Source organism: Pantherophis guttatus, chromosome 3 (assembly GCF_059756535.1).
Source record: "Pantherophis guttatus breed Tessera chromosome 3, ASM5975653v1, whole genome shotgun sequence".
NCBI classification, from domain to species: domain Eukaryota; kingdom Metazoa; phylum Chordata; class Lepidosauria; order Squamata; family Colubridae; genus Pantherophis; species Pantherophis guttatus.
Window position 1 is genome coordinate 20,247,834 of NC_142065.1, and position 25,545 is coordinate 20,273,378.

At 39.5% G+C, this 25,545-nt stretch overlaps 1 protein-coding gene and 1 long non-coding RNA gene across 2 annotated transcripts in view; both read right to left on the bottom strand.

Annotated features, from left to right (window-relative positions):
* TSHZ2 (teashirt zinc finger homeobox 2) overlaps positions 1-25,545 on the bottom strand; it is a 449,616-nt gene that overhangs the window by 96,638 nt on the left and 327,433 nt on the right. The window lies entirely within an intron of this gene.
* On the bottom strand, positions 12,839-19,837 carry LOC148114512 (uncharacterized). The gene is made up of 2 exons (XR_015732977.1): positions 19,768-19,837; positions 12,839-19,463 (listed from the first exon to the last, which is right to left on the bottom strand). It is a non-coding gene; the product is annotated as an uncharacterized LOC148114512 (long non-coding RNA).

Below are 25,545 nucleotides of genomic sequence, written 5' to 3' on the forward strand. Positions count from 1 at the left end.
TGCAGATTGACAAAATTTGGACTTTGGACTCCAAACCAGACCATTTTGAGACTGGCTCAATTCCCTCCTGACAACCACAAATTCTGCAGTTTGAGTCAATGCCGGCGCGTGGAGTGGGATTTGTTTAAGCAGGATTCTGTTTATCTCATGATATAGTGTGGGTAAAACACAATAGGCCATAAACTTCTTCTTTGGCAGAATCGTATAAAATTTACAGTCTTGTTAGACCTTTATGAGGTGATCGAGCTTGTCAAATTTCATTGAAATCAGCAGAGGGGCCTTCGAACAATGACCCTTTAAGAACACATTCCTTTGTAAAGTCCAGGTAACATTGTGGTGGTTGAAATTTTATTTATAGACAGATTGTAGAGGATCTTTTTTTTTTTTGCAAAAGCAGGTTATTAAATAGAATTGATTAATGCTGCAGAATTTATACCTTGTGTAATAGAAAGACTGATGACAAGAGAGTGTTAGTTTCATCCATGTCCCCAACTAGTCCCTGAAGAAAACAACCGACAACCAGTTTAGAGTTGGGTTTTTAGAGTTAAAATATATATTTCCAGTCACTTACAAAGGGGCATACAATCAGTATAGCAGCAGTAGGAATAACACTTTGATGAACATTACAACTAGATTACCTCCTGTGAGAGATGAAACAAAAGCTGATGCAGTCTTGGGGAATTGAATTACGCTATGCACCAAAGTAAGATAGTTGATGATTATTATTATCTGGTGTTTGTGCAAATGATATGATCTATTTTTACATTGGTTTTATTGATTGTTATGAGCCACCTAGCATCACTGTGTGAGTAGGGTAGTATATAAGTTCTATAAACTAACTAATAAATAAATAATATTTGAGATGCACAATTATACACCCAGAGAGATGAGTGTTTTTATATATCCATATCCAGGCACATAACTCATACCCATATATTATTATACAGTCATACCTTGGCACTCAACTGCTTCAAAACTCATCAAATTCTGTTTTTGACGCATTTTGAAGGAGAAATCTTTTCCCGGCACTTGCCTTTTTCCTGGTAGTTGACATTCAAGGAAAAAATTGCTGATGTTGACTGACTCATGACATACTATTTCTTCTGGCCGAAATAGCAGGTTATATGGAAAGTTACATGGTTTTCTTGGTACTCATTGCTTTTAGTATTCATTGTGTCTTCAGGAACAAATTACTGATGAGTACCGAGGTACCACTATATACCTACACCTACTACACCTATACCTACACTTATACAGATACACACATACACACATATACATACACGCGATAATATAGAGCAGTGGTCCCCAACCCCCGGTCCGCGGACCGGTGCCGGGCCGTGGAGTACCTGGCACCGGGCCGCGCAGCGGCCGGGGGACATGAACGCTGCAGCGCAAAGGCTCCTGGGCCGTGCGCAATGGGCCGTGCGCAAAAGCTCCTGGGCCGTGCCCCCACCCCTGCGCGCGCTCAGCGGGCCGCGGCGATAAAAAGGTTGGGGACCACTGATATAGAGCATAATTGAATGGAAGATAAAGTTATTTTAAAAAACCTAAACAGTGAGTCCAAAGGGGTTGAGTGAATGTAGCTTGTAATAATACTATAATACAATAATAAGAACAAGATTAGAACTGGAGACAGAAAAGATAAAAAAAAATGGTCTGGATGATCCTTTTAAGTCCCATAGCTAATTATTATGATTCTGCTAAAATGCTAGTATAGTTCTATCATTGCTTAAATTTCTTGATCTTATTTTTTTCCCCTCTCCAAATATATGTGAACTTCAGATTGTCATACTAACAGACTGCCTATTGCTTTGTTCGGTTTTAAACCATAGATTAAAAGAAATTGACTATGAACGTTCTGCCTCAAAGTTATTCACCCATTTCCTGTAATTATAACTGTGCTGTTATGCTCAGTTTTTGTACAGGTGGCAGGATATCTTCAGCAAGATATTCCCTTGCTTTTTAAAAGACTAATATTGATATGCTTGGACTTCCATGTGGTTGCTGTATTTGTTCATAGATAGTTAAAATTAAGTGGTCACCTCATAATGTAAATGTTGTGTTTCTTTTTTCATGCCACGTGTAGTTTCTGAACTGGGAACAAATGGAGACATCTCTTCAGTGGTGGTATTCAGCCGTCTGCCCACCCACCCTATGCTATCCTATTTAGCAGGGGTGAAATGTATAATTTGTTACTATCGGTTGTGTGGGCATGGCTTGGTGGTGGTGGGTAATGTGACTGGGTGGGCGTGGCCAACTTTAAAAAAAAAAACTTTTCAAAGCATTTTTTCTAATGCTTTGAAAAGCCTCTGCTGATCACGCAACTCAGCTGGGATCGTCAGAGACTTTTCAAAGCATTTTTTTACCACCTCTTTGGCCAAGAGGTTGCAGAAAAAAATGCTCTGAAAAGCCTCTGACAATCCCAGCTGAGCCGTGCCATCATCGGAGGCTTTTTTTTTTTTTAACTTTTAAAAGCATTTTTTCATCGGAAGAGGTTGTAGAAAAAATGCTTTTAAAAGTAAAAAAAAAAAAGCCTCTGATGATCGTGTGGCTCAGCTGGGCATGGGGGTGGGGGGGGGGCGCAGGGATTTTTGCTACCGGTTCTCTGAACCAACCACAGCCATCGCTACCAGATCAGGTGATCCGGTCCGAACCGGGAGCATTTCACCCTGCTATTTAGCTATGTTTTCTAAGCCGTGCACATGCGTGCAAGCCACGCGTGCGAGCAAAGCGCATTTTTGATGCACAGCGAATCGGTGGTAAAATTACATGAAACCCACCTCTGCATTTCTTATTTTTAATTTGGAAAATAGAGTTTCGATACCCTCAGAAGTTTAGAAACATCCAGCTTCATCTTTTGCAATGACCCTAAACATGAGATGAGAAGATGAAGGAACAGTTCTGGATTTCACAAGAATCGATTCATTGGGATCCATATGGACCTAATAGACAGTTAAATTCAATCTTAGTAATGTGTTGGATATTTTGGAATATTGGGAACAACATAAAGAAAAACAAGCCACATTTATTTTCTTAGGTGTGGAGAAGGACTTTGACTTGGGCAGAAAAGTTCAAAGTTTTGGAAGATAGGAACTTTGCAGAGAAGTTTCTAAAATGGGTAAAATCAATTTATACTTCACAGGATGCACAAATAATTGATGCTAATTAATGGAGATTTATCAAGGCCTTGTAAGATAACAAAAAGAAACAGAGCATGCATGCCCATTATCTTTTCTTTTGTTTATTTTGCTACTTAAAATACTGGATAGAAATTTAAGAATACAGAATAACAGAGTTGATGGAACCTTGGAGGTCTTCTAGTCCAACCCCCTGCTCAAGCGCAGACAAATTGTGGAAGTAAAAGTAAAAAAGAAATTTATAAGGATTTTTGCAAATAATTTGGTGCTGATTTTGAAAGATCCTTTAACAGGATCTTTAAAGAATCCTTTAAAGGGAAATGTTAATGGGAAAACTAAAAGAATTTGGCACACCAGCAGGTTTTAAGATCAACAAACAGAAGATGAAATGTTAACAAAAATAGAAGATCAAAAAACAATTGATGAATAAAATGGGCTTTAAAATTAAGAAGAAAGTAAAATACCTGGGTATTACTATGACAAACAAGAACTGTATGTTATTTCAAATACTATGCTAAGACATGGAATTAAGTTTAAAAAGATGTGTTAAGATGGGAGGAACTACAATTGTCATTGCTGGGGAGAATTTCCGTGATAAAAATGAATGTCTTACCTAAAATGATGTTTTTGTTAGAGACAATACCTGTTTTGACAACTGATGAATCATTTAAACAGTGACAAAAAGATATATCTAAATTTGTCTGGCAGGGAAAGTAACAGAATGTGTTACAGAATGCAAAAGGAAGAGGAGGATTGGGTCTACCTGATTTGAAATTGTATTTTGCAGCTTTCTCTTTAATTTGGAGGGAAGAGTGGATGTTGCTGAGAAATTGGGACTCAGAAGCACATGACCTGAGATTTGGGTGGCATAGATATTTGTGCTATGACAACGTGAAGGTTAATGTGGATTTTTAAAATCATTATGTTTTCCAATTCTACTCCAGTTGTAAGGAAGGTAAGATGCATCTGAATCCAATTTCCTAGTTATGGCATCAGTTTGACTCCAGTGAGAACAAAATGCTGGACCAGAAAGGCCTTTGATTAATCAAGGATAGGCTTATCACACATTTCAGCTTGACTAGGATTGTCCTAGTTTTTAACTCCAGTCTACATGCCCTGCCTGGTTTACAGAACCAAAGTTTAATACAGACCCTAAATATAGAGACCTCAAAATTTTATTGTACACCGTCCATAAGAATCATCTTGTGTTATATGGGCCATCTTTGATAAATTGTATTATATTGTAAGCTTTCTGTGTTAGTGAGATAAGCGGCCAAGAAATTGAATGAACAAATGAATGAAATGGAGAATGTTGGTTTAAGCATAAGTCAAAACTTGGCTACATATGCCACTGGACTTGGATGTGCAAAGGGAAAATGAATCCATAATCTGCTTTTGTCCAGGGGAACAGAAGTTTAACTTTTGATCAAAACTCACTTCCCTGTCAGCTTTGTCTGCTGACTATGGCCTTTGCCTTGGTTTAACTGCTTGAAATGAGATAAACCAGGATTTTACAACCTTGGCAACTTAAAGGGGTATGGACTTCAACCCCCAGAATTTGTGTGCAGGCTGAAGAATTCTGGGAGTTGAAGTCTATACCTCTTCAAGTTGCTAAGGTTGAGATACCCTGAGGTAAACTTAATCAAGCAGTGTTGAATATTTCCTCATTGCTAAGAAATTACTTGGGAGGTGGAGAGAGAATTCATCATGGAGTTTTGTCTAATCAACCCTTAATCTTGTTTTCTTTGTTGCATTCTGTCTCACTCTTGAATAGCTGCTTTTCTAGCATTAGAAGGACAAGAAAAGGATTTTGGTAACAAATGAGGTTATAAATAGTGGCTCGAAGAAGGTGTAAACACTCATTTTCATAGCAGGAAAGTGGGAGGATATTCTGGAAAGCATAGATTTGGCTCAATATTAGTCATGGTTAGGAAGAACATCACAAGATAGATTGGAAATTAGCTTGAATGTTTCTCTCCCATTAGTTTGTGCAGTGAGTCAGATAACAGTACTTATTCAACAGTATATTTCCTGGATTAAAATCCACCCATTTTTTTTAAAAAAAACATGCTATGAAAATTAAATGCAAAGCATCAGTTCTATTGGAAATCAAAGATTAAAATTTGGGAAACCTGCATTTTAAAAACCTGCATCAGGGAAATGTTCATGTCAAAAGCAAATTGATTATTTGATAATTTACCTTAACAGTTATGAACACTGTGCCTCATTATGCATATAAATATGAAGTTTTCTCTGATTGGTTAAAAAGTCTGTAGGAACTTTTTTAATATTCCAGTGTACCCTACTGGAATATTGACCTACTGACCGAGAGAGTAATGTGGATGGAATTTTTAATTATATGCACATCCTTTACCTTGATATGGAAAAATGCCTTTGTGACAGCCCTTGGCTGAACTCTTTTATTTTTTGAGGATTCTGAAAAGGAGTCACTGGAATTCCTACTGAATCAGCCACATTTTCCTGACACTTGTGCTGAGATTTCCCACCCAATAAATGAGAAATCTATGTTCAGTAAAGTCTTATATCAACTGTTTAACAGAATAACAGAGATGGAAGGGAAATTGGAAATCTTCTAGTTCAATTCCCCGATCATATATGTTGACTAGTTGTAATGCAAAAAATGTCTATGCCTTTCCATGGTTGCTAATATTAAAATAAAATAGAAATAATAAGAGAATGTAAATGGTATAGAAAGAAAAGAGTTTAACTGAGCAAGCACAATTGTCTTATTGTCCCTCTGGAAGAGCATCCGACACTGTGCATTTCACAGCAAACAAATTTTTTCACTGGGTAATCAGGCAGCAGAGAAAGACCGAGGCCATGTGCAACCTCTTCCTTCCAGCTGCTACACCTAGATACTGCACAGACAGGAACATTAAAAATTTGATTAGGGCAGGCAAAGGAGAGGAGAATGGGATAAATCCATTTGTTAATTGGATGTTGCTTTCATTGAAGAAAAACAAGAAGAGAAATGGAGAAAAACAAGAGCAAAATTAATACAAGCACAATGCCACACTCCATCACATTAGCCTTACATAGTCAAGCCAACAAATATCCAGGAATATTTGTTGTAATGAGCTGTGGCTTATGATGGTGTTTGCCCTTGTATGTCAAGAAGTATGGCTGTCACTCTTGCAAACATGTAATTCAAGGAAGCCAGCATCTGCTGCGGGTACATTCTATTGCAGCAACCTTTCCCTCCTTGGCATCCTCCAGATGGGTTGGACCAGGGCAACAGTTCACATTGTCCTCAGGAAGGGTGACACATGATGTGAGCTGTAGCTCACATATTCCGATTGGGAAGAAGAAGATAGAGTGAGAATTTATACAGGTTAACCTTATGGAGAAGATTGTTCAAGAGATCTGCCAAAGTTGTTGTTATCATTAAGGAGGATGGTAGATAAGCAGAAGTGGGGCACTGAAATATTGATGGCAGTATAATTATCCATAATGTGTTATTCATCACTGATTTGTTTAAAAGCTGGCAGCAGTGATGGGAACAGTGGCTGTCTTGGTGTTGCCATGAATGTGTGTTCACGTGTCAGTGCCTCACATCTGCATGCATCACAGGCATGTACTATGTACTGCACCCTTGCACAGCTATTGGAAAAGTACCATAACTACCATAATCCCAAGATCAAGCCATTTCTGCAGATGTCCTCCTATGTCTGCAGCAAGGTTCCTGCCTTTAAGTAGATTAGTTTTTCATGCACCTATACTTAGACACAGTACAAAAATAATGAAATACAACATCAAGTAAGTCATTCAATAATTTACTATGGGCTGTCCTCTGTTAATGTTCAGCAACTGTTCAAACTTGCAATGTGCTGAACAAGAGGCACTTGTGACTGGTCCTTGACTTCAAGATCTGTGGACTTCAAGTCCCAGATTTCCCCAACCAGCGTGCAGACTAGGGAATCCTGGGAACTGAAGTCCACATATCTTAAGATCCTGAGTTTGAAATACTTGGTTATATACTTAGGTTAACAGCTCAGATACAAACAGCTATCAGTAGATGTTCCAAATAGCTAGATGTTCACATAGGCACATCCAGATGAGCTAACACCAGCCAATAAAATGGCATCTTTTGTGGATGCACAGACTGTATAAAACACAAGTATTTAAATAGGGTAGTTAATCACAAGGGGTAACGTGGGCATATCCTAGGGGGTAAATGGAGTGGATTGATTGATTGTGAATCATTTGGCACTGCTGTTGCTGAGATGCTTGTGTAAAACAGCACAGGCCAAATTATTTGTGCAAATAATGACGTTACCTGAGACCAGGAAAAGGGTGAAACAATTTACGAATTTAACCAATAGAGTTTTTAGGAGTTTGTATAGCAAAGATACTGTATATTCAAAACACAGTTCAAAGCTGTGTTGAGTTTAGGGAACTTCCCTGTAAAGATAAGTGTGTATGTAAAGATAATCATTGAAGGACCAAGTTGTCCAGGTAGAAAGTCCTTCTGAACCACAAAAGTGACACGCCTGCATTTGGGCAAGGTATTGCCTCCTAGACTTCCTAACCTACAGGGATATTGAGAAGAATTGGAGGAAGGAGTGCTATATAAGCAACTTTGAGTTTCTGGAAGAAATGAATAACTGACTACAAAGCAAAGAAATTCAAGCTCATGGTAGAGTTTAGGAAATTATTGTGAGTCCAGATCAAGGCGTTGTTTTAGATGGCAAGCAAGGTAAGGCAGTGGTGGGTTGCCCCTGGTTCAACCAGTTCGCAAGAACCGGTAGTAAAACCGGCGGGAGGCTCCGCCTACTGACCCGGATGTCATCAGAGTTGATCTGCGCATGCACAGAAGTTTCTGCGCACGCGCAGAAGAGCATGCAGGCATGGGCGCAATGCAAACTGGTAGTAAAGGTAAGTAGAACCCCCCCCTGAGGTAAGGCCAGATCTTCATACCCCCCCAAAAATAGGAATAATCTCTTGAAGCCTTTTAATTCCAGGCTTGCAAGATTCTTTTTCAGGAAAATGACTTTGAAATCGCAGTCTTTTGCCTGCAGTTCACATTTTAACTCAATTTCAGCAGCCAATCTTCACCCCACCTCTCTTGTCAACAGTCACAAAGCCCTCTCCCTCCTTTTAATGCAGGCACTCTTGATTCTGGCTCAAGACCGCTCAGAGAGCTATCTTTGTCATACATTGTTCTGTTTGAAGTGTAGGTTTTTATGGGACTCTGTTTTTTAGACCTCCACCATTCAAAAGCCAATGCAGATCACAGTGGTATTATGGCGCACAATAGCATTTGGAAGTCTTTCTAGTCTTATTTATTGCAAAGTCTTTCTGTTCCACAAAAACATCCATTTGCTACAAGCGAAGCAAATTGCTATGCTATTGTTACTTTGCAAGCTTTCCGTTCTCTCAAAAGGTGATCTTTGGATTCTTTACAAGGTACTGTTAAACCAGCACCAATGCCTGTAAAATGGAATATACAGACAGCTCACAGACAGGAGTCAAAATACAGCTTTCTAGTCCCTGTTGAAAGAAGAAAGAGTGAAAGAAAAAAGCCTGGGGTAGAAGAAAAACAAAATCTGATAAAATAGGGTAGGCGCTTCATAGTTTCAGTGTCTTCTTCAAAGAAAACATTTCCTAAGTGAATATTGCTAATTTTGCTGCCTGTTGGCCTTATTTTTCAGAATCTGACAAAGTATACACCTCATCATCTAAAAAATATTGTTTTTGTATTTTAAAAACAGTATTTAAAGTAACAGGAGAGAAGACCATAGGTCATACATGAGAATCAAAGAAAAAAGATTTTTCCTTGAAGAGAAAAATTATGTAAGAAAAAGAGTTGGGTGAGAATTAACATGTTTTTTTTTAAATGTTGGACAAATGTCCACCCTGAGTCTCCAGAGAAAGGCGGCATATACATTGAACTAATAATAATAATAATTTTTTTTTGTCCTTCTGGCCTTCAGAACGAGAGGAGTTTCTTTTTCTGATGGTCTGCTCATCAACCTAATGATTGATGGAGTGCAACAGATTGCAGTTTCCACGTTGCAATCAGCCACAAAGAAACAGCAGTTGGAAGCAGCAGGGTGGAGAAGCTAGACTATCCCTCCCCATGAATTTCCTGAGGATCATTGCTTCTCTGCTACCATTAGCAGGGAAGAAGCAATAACCAGGAGTAGGAGTGTTAACAAGCTTTTCTTTCCAGTTACTTAAAAGTGAATTAATGCCCACATGTGCATCTGTGGTCAGGGAGTGTTAAGCTCTGTCCTGCAGTGACATCACTGTGCAAACCTTTTCTTTTTTATATATATACCAGCATTGTGATGTCACAGTGGTGTGGGGCTTGGGTAGAAAATGATTACCAGCCAATTACCAGCCAAGAGCAGATGGACCTGTTGTTGGTCTGCTTTTAGCTAGCAAGGAATATTAAAGTGCTGTTTTCTTTATTGATATACTTATTTATATACTCCATTCTGCCATGGCGCAGTGGTTAGAGTGCAGTACTGCAGGCTACTTCTGTTGACTGCCAGCTGCCTGCAATTTGGCAGTTCAACTCTCACCAGGCTCAAGTTGACTCAGCCTTCCATCTTTCCAAGGACCCAGATTGGGACCCAAAATGAGGACCCAGATTGTTGGGGGCAATATGCTGACTCTGTAAACCGCTCAGAGAGGGCTGTAAAGCACTGTGAAGTGGTTTATAAGTCTAAGTGCTATTGCTATGGCTATTCCTGCTTGGATTTCTAAAAAAAAAAGGATTCAAGTTATGTGTCAGCACTCCAAACTACATTCGTTCCAGTGCTGACATGAGAAGAGGGGGCAGCTGGCAAGAAGACGCTTGACTTTTCACCTACTTATTTTCCCTGAAGATAATATCCCCTAGGAGATGGGATGGGAGGGGGGACATTCCTGGGAGCTGAAGTAGTAGATATGGGGAGAGTGATTTGGAAGATGGCCAATGAGACGCAGAGAATTGGGGAACGGAAGGGGAAGGTTTGGGGTCATGAAGTCAGTGTTGGCTACGACGTAGTTGGGAACAGATTGTCGTGCTTAATAAATGAAAGATTTCATCAAAGACTATTTGTTTGGAAATGCACTTTATTTGAGATGACACCGAAACCTGACATTATGTTTATTTAATTTTCCTTATGATAGTGCCCATCCTCCTGATGCTTAATTGATGGTGCAATCAACCAAAGGAACAGCTTGCCTTCAGAAATCATGGGTGCTCTATCACTGGAGGCTTTCAAATGGACAACCATTCATCTGCAATGATATAGGGTTTCCTTCTCTAACAGGGATTAGAGGACTAGAACAACTCCAAGGTCCCTTCTAATTTTATTATTCTATGTTCTATATTTTTCAGGACAAAGGTATAACTCTTGAAGGCAGTAGTTCATCAGTGCTCTAAGATGGGTGGGGAACAATGGCCCCTCTATGACTTGTGGACTTCAAGTCCCAGAATTCCCGAGCCAGCCATGCTGAGCCTATAGCTCTCAGCCCTGAAAGCAAAGGAATCCACCCAATTAGGCAGAAAGTGTGAAATGTACATTTCACTCTTTTAGATCCAGAACTCAGCCTGACATCTGCCAGTCTAGAAAACTTACTGGAAATGGTTTATTTTATGTCATGGAAAGTCTACCACATCTATGACATTAACCAGGGATATCCACAGTGTTAAAAAAAAGGGGGTGGGGGTGAGGGAAGATGTTAGGTGATTGTAACTCTGCCTGTTTTTGTGTGATGCAGATAAAGAGCTTTGATTGCACTATCACAGATGCCCTCTTGACTTATTTTTTTAACCACATCTTGCAGACACCCCTGGCCTTAACTAATTTTCATTGTTAATGTGATTTTATTTTTTCCTTTCCTTTCCCCTTTCCCCTTTCCCTTTCCCTTTTCCTTTCTCCTATTGCTATTGCTATTGCTATTGCTATTGCTAGTGTTAAATTGTCAGGGGCCTCTTTGGAAATTTTGCATTCCACAAGACAGCTCTCGAAATCTAACCAGGGAGAGATCTAGGAAAGGTGGGAAAAGATTTATTTTGGTGAAGGTGTGGTCTGCCTTTTTCTGAGGATCAACTTTGCCCAAAGATTTCCTTGTGTCCTCCCCCAAGGAGGAGAAAGAAGAAGCAGAAGAAGAGGAGGAGGAGGAAGGGGAAGGGAGAGAGAGAGGGGGGGAGGGGAGGGGAGGGGGAAAGAGAGAAAGGGAAAGAGAAAGAGTAGAAGAAAGAAAAAAAAATCATCTTTAGTCATATACAACTGGTTCCACTTTAGCACGCCTTTATGCACCTTCTGAGGAAAAACAAAATCTGGCTGAGTTGTTCTGTTGAGTTTTTTCTTTCTCTCTCTCTCTCTCTCTTCCACCCCCCCTCCGCCCTTGCGCATAGTTTGCCTTCTTGATGCTACAGATGTGCAGATTAATGCACATTCGCCTCTTTTTCCTTCCCCCTCTTCAGATGGTTACACATGACAAAACAACTGTCCTAATTACAGCGCATGTTCCCGGTTCTGTCACCGTGACAATTACTGCGACGACGCAGGCTCGGGAGCTGCGGCAAAGCATAAAGTATGACTGCAGCGGGGCCCAACGGGGCTGAGTTGTGTCCCCCAGAGGATGCTTCCACTCCCCCCATATTTTTTTGTTTTTGTTTTGCGGGGTGTGTGTGTGAGGGTTTGTTTATTTCTTTCTCCACCGGCAAAAGGGGGTGCACTGCTCTCGGCGACTCTGCCCAGCCCCCCCTTTTCTCCCCTTCCCACGACACCCCCTCCCGCCCGACCCCAGAGCTGCAAATGTAGCTGCTGACAGAGTTCAAAAGTTGAAGGCAGCCGTGGTGATGACAGAGGAAGTGCCACTCGAAATGTGAAGCTCATTTTTTTTAAAAAGGGGAGGCTATTTGTTGGCATTAGGAGAAACATTTTTTTTTCTGCCTAAAGCGGACTGGGTGAACTCCCACCCCCACCCCGCCTGCCTTTCTTATTCTTATTCTTATTCTTATTCTTATTCTTATTCTTATTCTTATTCTTATTCTTATTCAGGGATCAGCTGCGGTGGTTTTCAGCTGGCCATTTGTTTTCCTGAAAGGGAACGGTTGGAAATTGAAGAAAGGTGTATGTGTGTGTGTGTGTGTGGGGGGTTTGCAGAGATAGAGATGGTAAGATGGCCAGCAGGTAAACAGGTGTTTTTGTTCCAGGGGACAGCAGAACTAGAGTTTTAGCAGAATATCCAGGGGCTCCGTACCAGTCTACAGTTGGTGGGCAAGCAAAGGGAGGAAGACTTACTAGAGGGCACTGAGACTGTACCAATGTCATCACGACTAGGAAAAACAGTCTGAGAACAGATTGAGCAAAGCAGCAGCCTGCTGGACCAACTGGAACTCTGCATATTGATAAAAAAACACAAGATCTATTTCTCAGCATGAAACCCCCCTCTCCCTCCCTCCACTTTCCTTTCTTCCTTTCTTCCTTCCTTCCTTCCTTCCTCTTTTCTTCCACTTCCCTTCCTTCCTTCTTCCCTCTCCTCCTTCCTTCCTTCCTCTCTTTCCTTCCACTTCCCTCCCTCCCTCCTTCCCTTCCTTCTTCCCTCTCCTCCCTCCCTTCCACTTTCCTTTCTTCCTTCTTCTCCTTCCTTCCTTCTTTCTTTTCTCTTCCCTTCTTTCTTTCTTCCCTCTCCTCTTTCCTTCCACTTTCCTTTCTTCCTTCCACTTTCCTTCCTTCCTTCCTTCTTTGATTCCTTCCATTTTCCTTTCTTCCTTTCTTCCTTCTTTCCTTCCTCTTCGCTTCCTTCCTTCTTCCCTCCCTTCCTTCCCTCCCTCCCTCCCCCACTCACACACATGCCACAGACATGCAGTTTTTAAAAATGAATATAAGGGGTTGGGGAGGGAGAATTTAACATGATCTGGTGGGCTTTATTAAAAGACTACCGGAGGGGCATTCTTTTCTATTTGTATTCAATCTGTCTATCATAACCATAGGCAATTTGTTTAGGATATGGATGCAAGTTTAGTACTGCAAGTGACATTTCAAGAGAGGGGATCAATGCTGCAACACACATTTGGTATGCCAAAAGGATAAAAAGGTGTTATCAACATATACCAGTTCCTATTTTCTGATAGGAGACAGAAAACAGTTATTTGGACGAGAACCTTTTTGATTGTGGCTGCCCTGTATCTCTACAGGAGTTTACCTGGTATTTTTTTGATAGTTTCTGGAAAAAAATGAAAACACTTTTTCACCAACATTTTCATTCTGGTCTATGTTATTATACTTGATATATATTCTGATGGTTGATTTTATATTTTTTTCTTTTTTAGCTCTTTAAATACACTTATATAATTTTGTTACGTTAAAATATTTAATTATAATTTGCTTTTGTTTTATACGGAGAATCTAAAATATAAATATAAACATAAGTAAATACCCAGGATACTTTCACTGCAAATATATTTAGCACAGTTTTTTTTCCTTATCACTAATAATTCTGGAAAATTTCTGAGTCAGAAATAGGAACGTAGAACTTGTAGTTCCTTGCCCAAATTGTGATTATCTTAGTCAATGTAGAGCAGCTGTCAGGAGACTGGGGAATCCATCCAATATATTAATTTGTAATTGCTTTAGGTCTGACATAAACATTTTATTCACAAAGTTCATTGCCACAAAATGTAGTCTTTTAAAATACCCTTATTGTTAAATAGAATCATCATGTTCTAAAGTAGTATAGAAGCTAACATAGACAGCTGCAGGAAAAGCCAGGAACAGATCAATGTTAAAATGCGATTATCAGAACACAATCCATGACATTCATATTTGCATCCAACATTGGGATACAAATATGAAAAGGTGAATTTGATGAGTGATGTCATGATGTCTGCTGCTATTATTTCACCATCATAGTTAGTTGCTTACACAAATTGAAAAGGGAGAACGAGTTATAATAAACATGTTTCAGAATCCAACCCTCCTGAGCCTGAACTGCAGTAAGCAATATGAAATCTGCATCTTCATGATGCAAAGATAAATAAAACATATTTCTATCCTAGCATGCCTCAGGAGTTTGTTACAAATTGCACAAGCAAAGACATATTGCACTATTTTTTTTCTACCAGTTCTCATTCAATTTGATAAAAGAAGAATCCACTTTTTAAAAAAATCTGAAAGAAGAAAATTCTAGAGAAAGAATAACTTCTTGCATGTTTATTACTTGATTGCTATCCTGTGTTTCTGACCATAATTTAATTATAAGCTACCTGAGAGATGTTGTGAAATGACCTCTCTTTCATTGAATAATCTTCTCTCCAGCAGTTTGCAGCCTTCTCATTTTGCCATTAAATTTCAAAGGAAGACTTAAAAGGGAAATTCTCCCACAGTGCAAACGCTATTGTCCCTGCTAGTTTTTGCCTTTGAGAATTTTTTCTATCCTGAGAAAATTTGGAGAAATCACCCATCGCTCACAGGAGAGAGAATTCTACAAGGCCATTTGTCCCCTTTTCTAGTTACTAGCTCACAAAAGTATTTTGTTGCAAAGTATTAAGGCTACACACTTTGGAGGACTTTGAGGTATGCAGAAAAGTTTCCAGCTCACACTTTCAGCCTCTGCTCTAGCAGAAAAGACTCTATGGTAATATAGGGAGGGTCTATCACTTTCCCTATCTTGGCTCATGAATGTGTGGCCAGCAGGAGGCAGGGTGTCCAACCTTGGCAACTTTAAGACTTTTGGACTTCAACTCTTAGATTTCCCCAGCCAGCCATGGTGGTTGGGGAATTCTAGGAATTGAAGCTCACAAGCCTTAAAATTTTCATGATTGGACACCCCTGGCTTAGACTTTTAGTGTCGGAATTCCTCAGCCAGCATCTGAAGGATTTTTGAATAGACCCTACAAAGAAGGGAATGAAAGATTTTTGTGTTGACCCTACAAAGGAAAAAATAATGTGAAAAAAAATGCTTAATGTTTTGAACCATCCCATTCATCCATTAACTCACTTTCTTCTCTAATTGGCAGCAAATATAGGAAGGTCATTCTAAATTTATCTTAGTTCTGGGCTTTATGAAAAGAAATTACTGCACGAAGGATGAATCTATTTTTTTTCCCTTTAATTTATATGCTGCCCTTCTCCGGAAACTCAGGGCGGCTTACAATGCGTTAAGCAATAGCCTTCATACTTTTGTATATTTATACAAAGTCAGTTTATTGCCCCCACAATCTGGGTCCTCATTTTACCTACCTTTGAAAGGATGGAAGGCTGAGTCAACCTTGAGCCTGGTGGGATTTGAATTTGCAGTAATTGCAAGCAGCAGATGTTAATAACAGTGCATTAGTCCACTGTGCTACCAAGGCTCTTTTTTTCTTGCTCTTTTTCTAAAAGTTAAGTCAATCGCCAGTACCCAATTTGAGCAGACTGTTAAAGGGACTCCAGTTCCAATTACCAAATGATTGAACTCAAACATTGCACTAAACCATGGTTCCTGGAATAAACAACAACTGACTAGGTTCATGCAACATACTAAGTCAAATCCAAGCAAACTCATTACTGTATGAATTATTACATTGTTTGAACCAGCCTTGTATCAATCATTCCACTTAACAACATATTAATAAAACATTAGAATAAATTGCTTTTTCAGTGTCCAACTCATATCCAATGCAATATCCTATCCTTTGCACCATGTTACCATTTAAAGCTTCACGTTTGATGTAGATCTAAGGTAATAAGTGAACATAGAATTCAGAGAAGTATAAGTAAACTGTTTATTAGAGATGAGCATATTTACATGTAAATAAACTTGGGTCTGCAAGTTTGTTTAAATCTTTATCATATAATTTCATTTGCAGTTAAGATATGCAATTAGAATTTAAAAGATCTATGAGGTTAATAAAATAATGACCAATAAGAAAATTACATCTTATTTTACAGAGCTGACCTACATGAGAAAATGCTTGCATTTATTTTTTGTTTTTATGCAGGAATTCTAATCAGAGGGAAACATACTAAATATTTTTAATTGAGAAGAAGATGGAGAGCTAAGGTTTCCATCTATTTAAAGCCCTCTAGACTTTCTTGACTTGGGAAACTGATTGAGAAGCTTGCTGTGAGATAGTGTGAGGTAAGGAATGAAGAGGCTTCCAATTGTATAGTGCTTGTAGGACAGGAAGGAAGGTAGGCCTGACCTCCCCCCAAATCCCTGAAGCTTGCATCTGGCTGTTCCTTGGAGAATGCAGTCAGTCTGGTAACATTCTTATAAATAGGCACGTGGCAATAAAGAGGTAACTCTGATTATCTCATGGTATTTCGTTCTGGCTCCTTGCATCTGACATTAATCTCTCCAGATTGACTGCATTCTCTTGGGAACAGCCAGATAAGGGCTTCAGGGATTTCCTTTGGCCTTAAAAGATGAAGAACAGGTGCTGAAAGCACCTGGTTTCTACCCTGCCATAATTTTGCTCATCATCTTCCCTAAAGAATGAGTGTGGGCTTTATGTAAGAACATGAATTCAATCTTGTGCTGGAAAGAGCTGAGTTATAATGAAAGTTTGGTTGGTGGTTGTGCACAATATTGTGCAGCATTTTAACTCTTCTCTGCCCTCTTTAAGTAGTGGTATGTATGTGTAGGGTATTTCTGGCCAGGAGAGATGAGTAGAGGAAAAATTGAAGGTGGAAGGAGGACTCAGTTCAAATAATCACTAATGGTAGTAAATCAAGTTATGGGAGCCAACATACAAAAAGCAGAGGATCTAGATCAGGGCTGTTAAACTTATGGCCCATGGGCCGGGTGCATCATGCGCTGGCCACGCCCATGCCCGGTATAGTGAAGAGGAAAAAAGGTCCGATATGTTAAATAATGATGTGCCGATGTGAGTTTGACACCCCTGATCTAAATGGTTGTGACCATTATCACATCTGCTTCCTCCTCTGTTTATTAGATAATTTGTGACATGATTTCTGATCCTCCCCACTTCCTTCAGGATGATGTTGCTAAGTGCCAGGTCACAATAAGATTCTGGTGGTCATTCATGAAGTGATCATAGATGAGGGGACTGACCTGGCATGAATTACTGAGACCTGGGTGGATGAATTGAATGGCATGGAACCAGGGGTGGGCTTCAAAAATTTTAGCAAGGGGTTCTCTGCCCGGTTGCTGGGTGGGCATGGCCATGGTGGGCATGGCCTAGTTGGACTCCTGCACCATGGCAGGGGGGCATTTTTGCCCTCCTTGGGCTCCAGAGGCTTTCCTCGAGCCTCCGGGAGGACGAAAACGGCCTTCCCAGATTCTGGAGGCCCTCTGGAATCTGGAAACAGGCCTGTTTCCAGCCTTCCTGAACTTCTAGTAGGCCCATGTTTCACCCTCCCTGAGCCTCTGCACACACCCTGCACTTACCTGCATCCAAAACAGGCCACGTCAGGACTCCTGGGAGGGGTGGGGAGGGGCCAGAGGGGCCAGCCAGGAGTGGGATTTGGAGGTTCTCCGAATTGCACAGAATCTTAGCTAGAGGTTCTCCTGAACCCCTGAGAAGCCCCAGCAGCCCACCCCTGCATGGAACTGTCTCAGCTGAAATCACAGGCTTTCTCATATGGCTTCAACCCCGGTTGGAGGCAGAAGTCCTGTACCTGACACTGAGTCAAGATAGCCTGAAGATAATACTGATGATACCAAATCTCAAACTGATAGATGACCTCACCCAACAGTTTCACATAGATATTAAACAGCAGAGGGAAGCATGCTGGGCCCGGACATATTCTTCTCTTTTTAAAGAATGTTTTATTTCATGTTGTGTTATATAAATATTACATATTTTATTACTGATTTTATTGTAAACCACTTTGAGATGCCTCAACATATGAAGGTATACATATACATGAAGTACATACATATATGATTTATGTATATATACATGCATATATCCATCTCAAAGGCGGTTTTCCAAGAGTCAACTGAACTTTCTTGTTTCTCTTTGAAGACATTTCACTTCTCATACAAGATTAGAAGAGAAGTGAAATGTCTTCAAAGAAAAACAAGAAAGTCCAGTTGACTCTTGAAAAACCACTTTTGGGACAACCATGATCTGGATGACTGAGAATTTCCATATATATGCACATACACTAATATACACAAAACATATTAAGATATCACTCTACAGTCAATCAGATCTACTACATATGGGATGCTAAGTTCTAAATCAGAGTGATATCACTTACAATTTTGGGGAGTAGAGGAGCATATACTGTTCATGGAACGATAAGATTTAATTGCTTAACTTTTTACTGGGAAAAAAATCTGCAATGGGAAGAATTATTTTAGAAAGTCCTATTGAAACTGATTAAGATTCAAATGGAAGAAAATAAGATGGGCACAATTAAAAGAGTAAGATTTTTTAAATGTTTGTCTAAGTGAAAAAAAAAAAGCCTCCTCTAATTAGGTAATTAAGACTCAACAAGGTAGATGTTATTATCCTGTAAAGGTCATTTCAAATGAAGAAAAGATGCTCAACAATGTTGTAAGGGCTTACAAATTATCCGACGGGAGATGATGGCTGCTTGTTAGGAATGATCTGTGAGGGTTACTCAGTGTTATGGTTAAAAGAAGAAATTTCCTAACAGTGAGGACAATTAACCAGTGGAACAGCTTGAAGTTGTGGGTGCTTCATCACTGGAGGTTTTTAAGAAGAGACTGGACAGCCACTTGTCTGAAATGGTATAAGATCTCCTGCTTGAGCAGGGAGTTGGACTAGAAGACCCCCAAGGTCCCTTCCAGCTCTATTCTGGTTGGCTGAAAGAAGTCCTAACAACATGGGAAAAATGCCCAGTTTATAGCTAACTGAAGAGCAAAATTATCAAAATGAGGTCAACAAAGAATGATTCTGATTAGATATTAACAAGATGAAAGTGTCTAAGAATGGCAAGGTGGAAAGAAAATAAAAGATGTATCTTTTCTCTCATCTGAGAGCTTTAGTGGTTTCTCTTCCTCAGCTATCAATCTTTTAGATGGGGAGGGGGAGGGAGGGAGAATGATGGCCCTTTTATGACTTGTGGACTTCAATTCCCAGAATTCTTGAGCAAGCCATACTGGAATTCTGACAGTTGAAGTTCACAAGTCACAAAGGGGCAATCATTCCCCACCTCTGTTTTAGATGATAAGGCTGGACCTCCACATCTTCCTCCTCCTTTGGAGAAAGAACACCATTAACGAGTTGAAAATAAAGAATTATGTGGTACTGGGCAAGTCATGACTAGTTGGGTCATTGTTTCAGAGAGATATATTTCCTTACCAGATTCTTCCATGCCTTCATCAATGAAAGAGCTTCTAATGTCCTGCCTTCATGGAGATATTCAGAGATGCATCTGCCTTGAAAATAGCCCATGTTGAAGTGTATAGCCCAGTCAGACATCAACAGTTAATCACAGGGAATGTTTTATAACACTTTATATTATGTCATAAAATGCTTTATGATAACTTTGTCGTAAAATGTTTTACAAAATTTGTCAAATTTCAGTTCCAGGAGAGTCATTGGTCCTGGACACATTCTGTAGCTTAGCCCATTTGAGGTTCAAAACTTGTCTACAATGTGCAGCTTCACCCAGATTACAGAAATAAAAGTATTAGTAATATATAGATTATGCTCATCTAGACCGGGGTGGGTTCCACTTACCTTTACTACTGGTTCACAATGGGGCCACGTGTGCACTTCTGCGCATGGACAGAAGCTTCCTGATGATGTTGGGGTCGGTGGGTGGAGCCTCCCACCAGTTTTACAACCGGTTCTATAGAACTGATCTGAACTGGGGGCAACCCACCACTGATCTGGACTAGATATAACTTCTTTTCTAGAGTGTGGAAGTTGTTGGCATTAAGATGTAGGCCTATTTACAGGACTAGGTCAACTCTTGGCATGATACCTAACTGTAGGGAGAATCTTTGGTCCAATGCTTCTTGATTCAATAAGTTAAAATGCATCAGTATAAAATTGTATAGGAAGAACGGTGCTTCATGGTAGAACTGAGGAATATGCTGAAATCAGACATGGATTCTAATGTCTATTCTGCCTAAAATCTAGAATTTTAGTTTTAGGTTTTTTGCTTTTATTTGCAGCAGCCCAAACTTGCAGAAATGATATGCATTGTAGAATACGTGGCTCCAAACAATATTGTGCTGAACACACATGTGTACAGATTTAAACAAGCTTGATGTGGTAATTAATGTCTGGTGAGCAACTTTGGGAAGGGAGAAGAGCAGGGTAGAAACCATTTCCATCTTTGTTTTAAGCTCTTTTGACAGTTAACTTTTTTATATTGTGCTGCTTGTGGTTTCAGTAATGAGTTTGGGCCCTGCATAGCAGGAAGTAGAATTAACTTTGTTTACATAAAATGACACTATCAACTTGAAAAATCGCATTTCCATTTGCAAGCACAGAATCCCTAAGGTTATCCTAACTAAAAACGACAACACAGAAATACTAAAAAGCACAATGGTTTCATTCTCCCATTCTTGGGTCTTAGTCTCATCCAATCCTGTTTACCTACCAGTAGAAAAACCTATGCAATTCATTCCATAGAAAATTGAAGCTTTTACAGTGAATTGAGTACAGGTATCATATCTACTGTGGACTTACCAAGAAAATATTAGGGACAGATGGATGGCTATCACACCTCAATTTGAATACTTCCAGTGAAGGAAGTCCTCTATTTGTATGAGTGATTAGTTTTATTATAAAATAAGTCCCCTTAGTATGGCCTGTAAAATGTTCCATGAGTTTGAAGTAGTAAATGTACTGACAACTATTACAGAACATGATGGATGGATGGATGGATGGATGGATGGATGGATGGAAGGAAGAAAGGAAGGGAGGGAGGGAGGGAGGAAGGAAGGGAAGTGGAAGGAAGGAAGGAAGGAAGGAGATGGAAGAAGGAAGGAAGGGAAGTGGAAGTGGAAGGAAGGAGGGAGAGGGAGAAAGGAAGGAAGAAAGGAAGGAAGGAGGAGAGGGAAGAAAGAAGGAAGGGAAATGGAAGGAAGGAGAGGGAAGAAGGAAGGGAGGAAGGAAGGAAGGAAGGAAGGAAGGAAGGAAGGAAGGAAGGAAGGAAGGAAGGAAGGAAGGAAGGAAGGAAGGAAGGGCAATGGCAAACAATGTTTGAGTTATTAAAAAAGCAGCAGTACATCAGTCAAACTATTACAAAATCTTGCCATAGGCACCAGCCCACCTCCCTATTCTCCTGAAGGAAAAACCTAAGGGCATTTTTATTTACTCAAATTTTGATTCTGGTTCTGATATATATACTTTAAAACCTACAAAAAAAAATAGCTTTCAAACTAGTCCCATGTGTCTGCAGCTCAACAACCCAGAAGGATAACTGATTTTTGGGTGACACATTTACTGCTGGATTTACTTCCTAAACAAGTCTTTTAAATGCATTAATTGCAACTGTTTTCAAGAATGGCAAAACCCATTACTGTTTTGGAAGGCAAAATGTTGGTGGTTTAACATTTAAATACTGACACAAAATACTAACTACAATCTCAGCAATTTAACAATCTGCAATTTCTTTCAGGTTTCAGACTTTCTAGTTTAATTTAGTTTTCAGCATCTATTAAATATTATTTCAGGCAAAACACTGATAAAAAATAATCTGAATAAATTATGAAAAGCAGGGATAATACAGGCCAAATGAGGGCGAGAGGAACATCTTAAAAATTAGTTTAGATCAGGAACTTTAGAGCCGAGGTGGCGCAGTGGTTAGAGTGCAGCACTGTAGGCTCCTTCAGCTGACTGCTAGCTGCAGTTCAGCAGTTCAAATCTCACCGGCTCAAGGTTGACTCAGCCTTCCATCCTTCCGAGGTGGATAAAATGAGGACCCAGATTGTTGGGGGCGATATGCTGACTCTGTAAACCGCTTAGAGAGGGCTGTAAAGCACTGTGAAGCGGTATATAAGTCTAAGTGCTATTGCCATTGCTAAGATATCTGTACAATTTTGTTTCAGTTAAACATTTTCTTCAGATCCACCTTAAAACAATTTGAAATATACTTAAGCAGAGGCACTGCATAAAAAGAAAACAATACCTGCAGATGTTTTTCCTGTCTTATATTTTTTGAACCCTGAAATAAGCGCTTGGCCTATTTTGGGGGAAGTTTTATTACTTTGGGGCACATGGAGCAAGATGGGGCTCCTCTTGCCATCTTACCTGATTTCCAGCTCTGTCTCCCTAACCCTAACCAGAGGAAATGGCAGGGACTGGCTGTGCATACATTTAAATATTTTTGGGAAGGGCTTATTTTCGGGGACAGCTTATTTGAGCACATGCACTCAAAAGCCCGATTGGACTTATTATCAAGGGATGTCTTGTTTTCGGGGAAACACTAGTTTTATCTAAACTCCTTTTATTACCCTACATCTTTCTTCCAAAAATGGAAGGTTTTTTGTTTAAAATGTTTGCCATTTCTATGTTGGATCACATCTGTACAGGGCAGATGAACCTGTTCTTATGAGACATCCATGTGGCATAGAGTTTAAATGAAGAAGGGGGAAAAAATTCAATTTCAATATTCCAATCAGGCCAATCAGCCACTGATCATCACTATGGTAACCAATGGCCTCTATCTGCTCAAATTGTAGTGATCCGCCCTCCCTTCCATCTATCTTTTTATGAAAAGGCTTCTTTTAAAAATTATATTAAAGTATTTTAATCTCTGGCTGCTAAATGGAAAGTGAGCTCATTTCTACACTAGTTGATTATTCCCAATTTGATGCCTTCTCTAACTCTTCCAAGATGTTGATGGTACTGATTTGAGTATGATTTAATATAAGGCAGCAGTTGAGATTTCTGTTATTTTGGAAGAAGGCTTGAGAGAGAAAAGTACCTGATATATTTTTTAAAAAAGCTGTTCAAGAAAGATTATTGTCTTCCATTATTTCAGTTAATCCCATCAACTCAAAGGGGACCTTTGAGTAGATCGGTGAAAGTCATAAACCATATTTCATTTATCTTAAGGATGAAGAGATCCTTAAGAGGTATATGCCCACGTCTACAGCCAAGATTTCCTAACAGTGACTTGAATGAATATGGCAGTAAATACTAGGGTGTTTTATTTTACTTGCCAGTTCAGACATTTTATGTGTGGTATTCATTTCACTTGCCAGGTCAGGCATATATTGTTTTCTTCATGAAACAGAATCTCCTGGGAAGTTCCCACCACTCTGTGTGGAGCAATTTATCAATATTTGAACTGGGCCTAAAGCTACTTATCAGTTTCACTCATCCCTGTATATACTTGAAATAGGGCTTCAGATCTTTTCTCACTACTGTTATCCATAAATTCTGATATTTTTTTTGTTGCTTCTTGTACTGCAAATGAAAAATGGCCAAATGCTAAAAGTACCTTAGTAAGAGAGCTTTATATACTTAGAAAGCTCCAAATTCTAATTCTAGAGTTTAAAGAGGTTTTGAGAAAGATCAAATCAATCAAGGAGAGAACCAACCCAGAACTACGATGAAATTTCTTGATAGTTAGAACAATTACAGTAATCGGTGGAATGACTTGCCTCCAGAAGTTGTGGGTGCTCCAACACTGGAGGTTTTTAAGAAGAAATTGGACAATTTGTCTGAAATGATATTTTGTCTCCTGAACAGGGGGTTGGACTAGAAGACCTCCTTGGACCCTCCCCTTCTAACTCTGTTATTTTGTTATTCTGTTATTACTTTAAAGATCCTTGACACCGTTATCAACATTCCTGGTAGCAACATTCCTAGATTTAGAAGAATGTCTGGTGCAACTAAAGGCAGAAGAGCTTGAGAACCAGTTGTGTAAAAACACTAAAGTCACTAAAAGATGCCTGTGTTAAAGTGACACAAGGACACACTGTTTGTTGTCCATCATCCTTGAGCCAGCAGAAAAGTGTCTCCTAATTGCTGCGCCGTACCCTGCCATGCTAACAAGCCACTGACGGTTGCTGTGTTTACTGTTTTAATTAAGGACAAATTAAGAAAGGCAACTGATGAAGTCACCCAGCTTCATTTCTCCTCCCACCAAGTATTGTTTGCCAGACAGCAAACAATTACCAATCACTTCCCCTAATGCAGTGGTGGGATCCTGCTGGTTTAACAACCGGTTCGATGATTGCATGTTTCGTGCGCGTGCACAGTTTTGACAAAACTAAACTTCCGTGTTACTTCTGGGGACTAACACAGCTGAGGCACAGGTAGCTTTGACAATCAGCTGGGAGCAAACTGGTTCACTCTGATGATCAGGTGGCATGGCAAAATCATGGAGACCAATATCTTGAGCTACAGGCTCTCTATATCTTGATCAGAACCTTGTTTTTGTGATTAAAAGCAGCAGTGGGAAGATCTTATGAATAAGAGCTACACTTACATATATAAACCCTGGTTTCAATAAAATGTACCCCCAGGAGCAATATCAGAGATAGGATAGTACCCATACTTCTGGCTTCTTGCCATAATACTATATCATATAAATAATAATAATTCAGATGCCCTGCCTTAGTGGAAGCTGTCTATGTGTTTTTTGTTGTTTTTATTCTCGTTGTTTTCTCTCTATGGAGATTCTCAGTTATCCAGGTCTTGGTTGCCCCAAAGATGCTTTTTCAAAAGGCAACTGGACTTTCTTCCTTGAAGACGTTTTGCTTCTCACTCAAGAAGCTTCTTCAGTTCTGAAGAAGAAAGTCCAGTTTGCCATTTGAAAAAGCATCTTTGGGTTTCTATCTATATGTTTTAACCTATTTTAGCCACCCAGAGTGAGAGTTGCAAGTTCAGCAATCTTATAAATTGCTAAATGAAGGAAAAGAGAGAATGAGATGGTGATATATTTCCTCTCCGTTCTGGTATCCTTGAATGGTGAGTCTCATTTTTAAAATTTTATTTTATGCTCGGCAGATTATTAATGAACCTGGGTTCCACTCTGGTGGAAACCAGATGTTTGCTTTATCTGAAAAGAACATCTGTATATTTGCAGGCATTCAGATTTATGATTTATAGCAAGTTTTTATGAAACTGTGCCTGTCTGCCAGCGCATTTGGATGAGAAATTGGAATGTGCTTATGCAACATGCAGCATTTTCATCAAATTTTAATCTATTGATTTATTTTTCTCCCCACTCCTAGTTAGTGTATCTGTTCCAGCCCCTAGAAAGGAATAGATACAACAACAGGGATCTAAGATGGTAATCTGGTACAAATTAAATTGAACAGGAACTCTAGTCTTTCTGTTCTCATTTTCGGTGATAAAAACTTCCCAGAAACCTGAACACTTGACATTATAGCGCTTTTCAACTTCGAGTTGATTTACAAAAGGGATTATTTCAATAGAGACTTTAGCTTCTTTTCCTCTGTATTGTCAGCCAAGCTGCATTTGTTTTTATGCTACTACCCTGTTTCCCCCAAAATAAGACATCCCCGGATAATAAGCCCAATCAGGCTT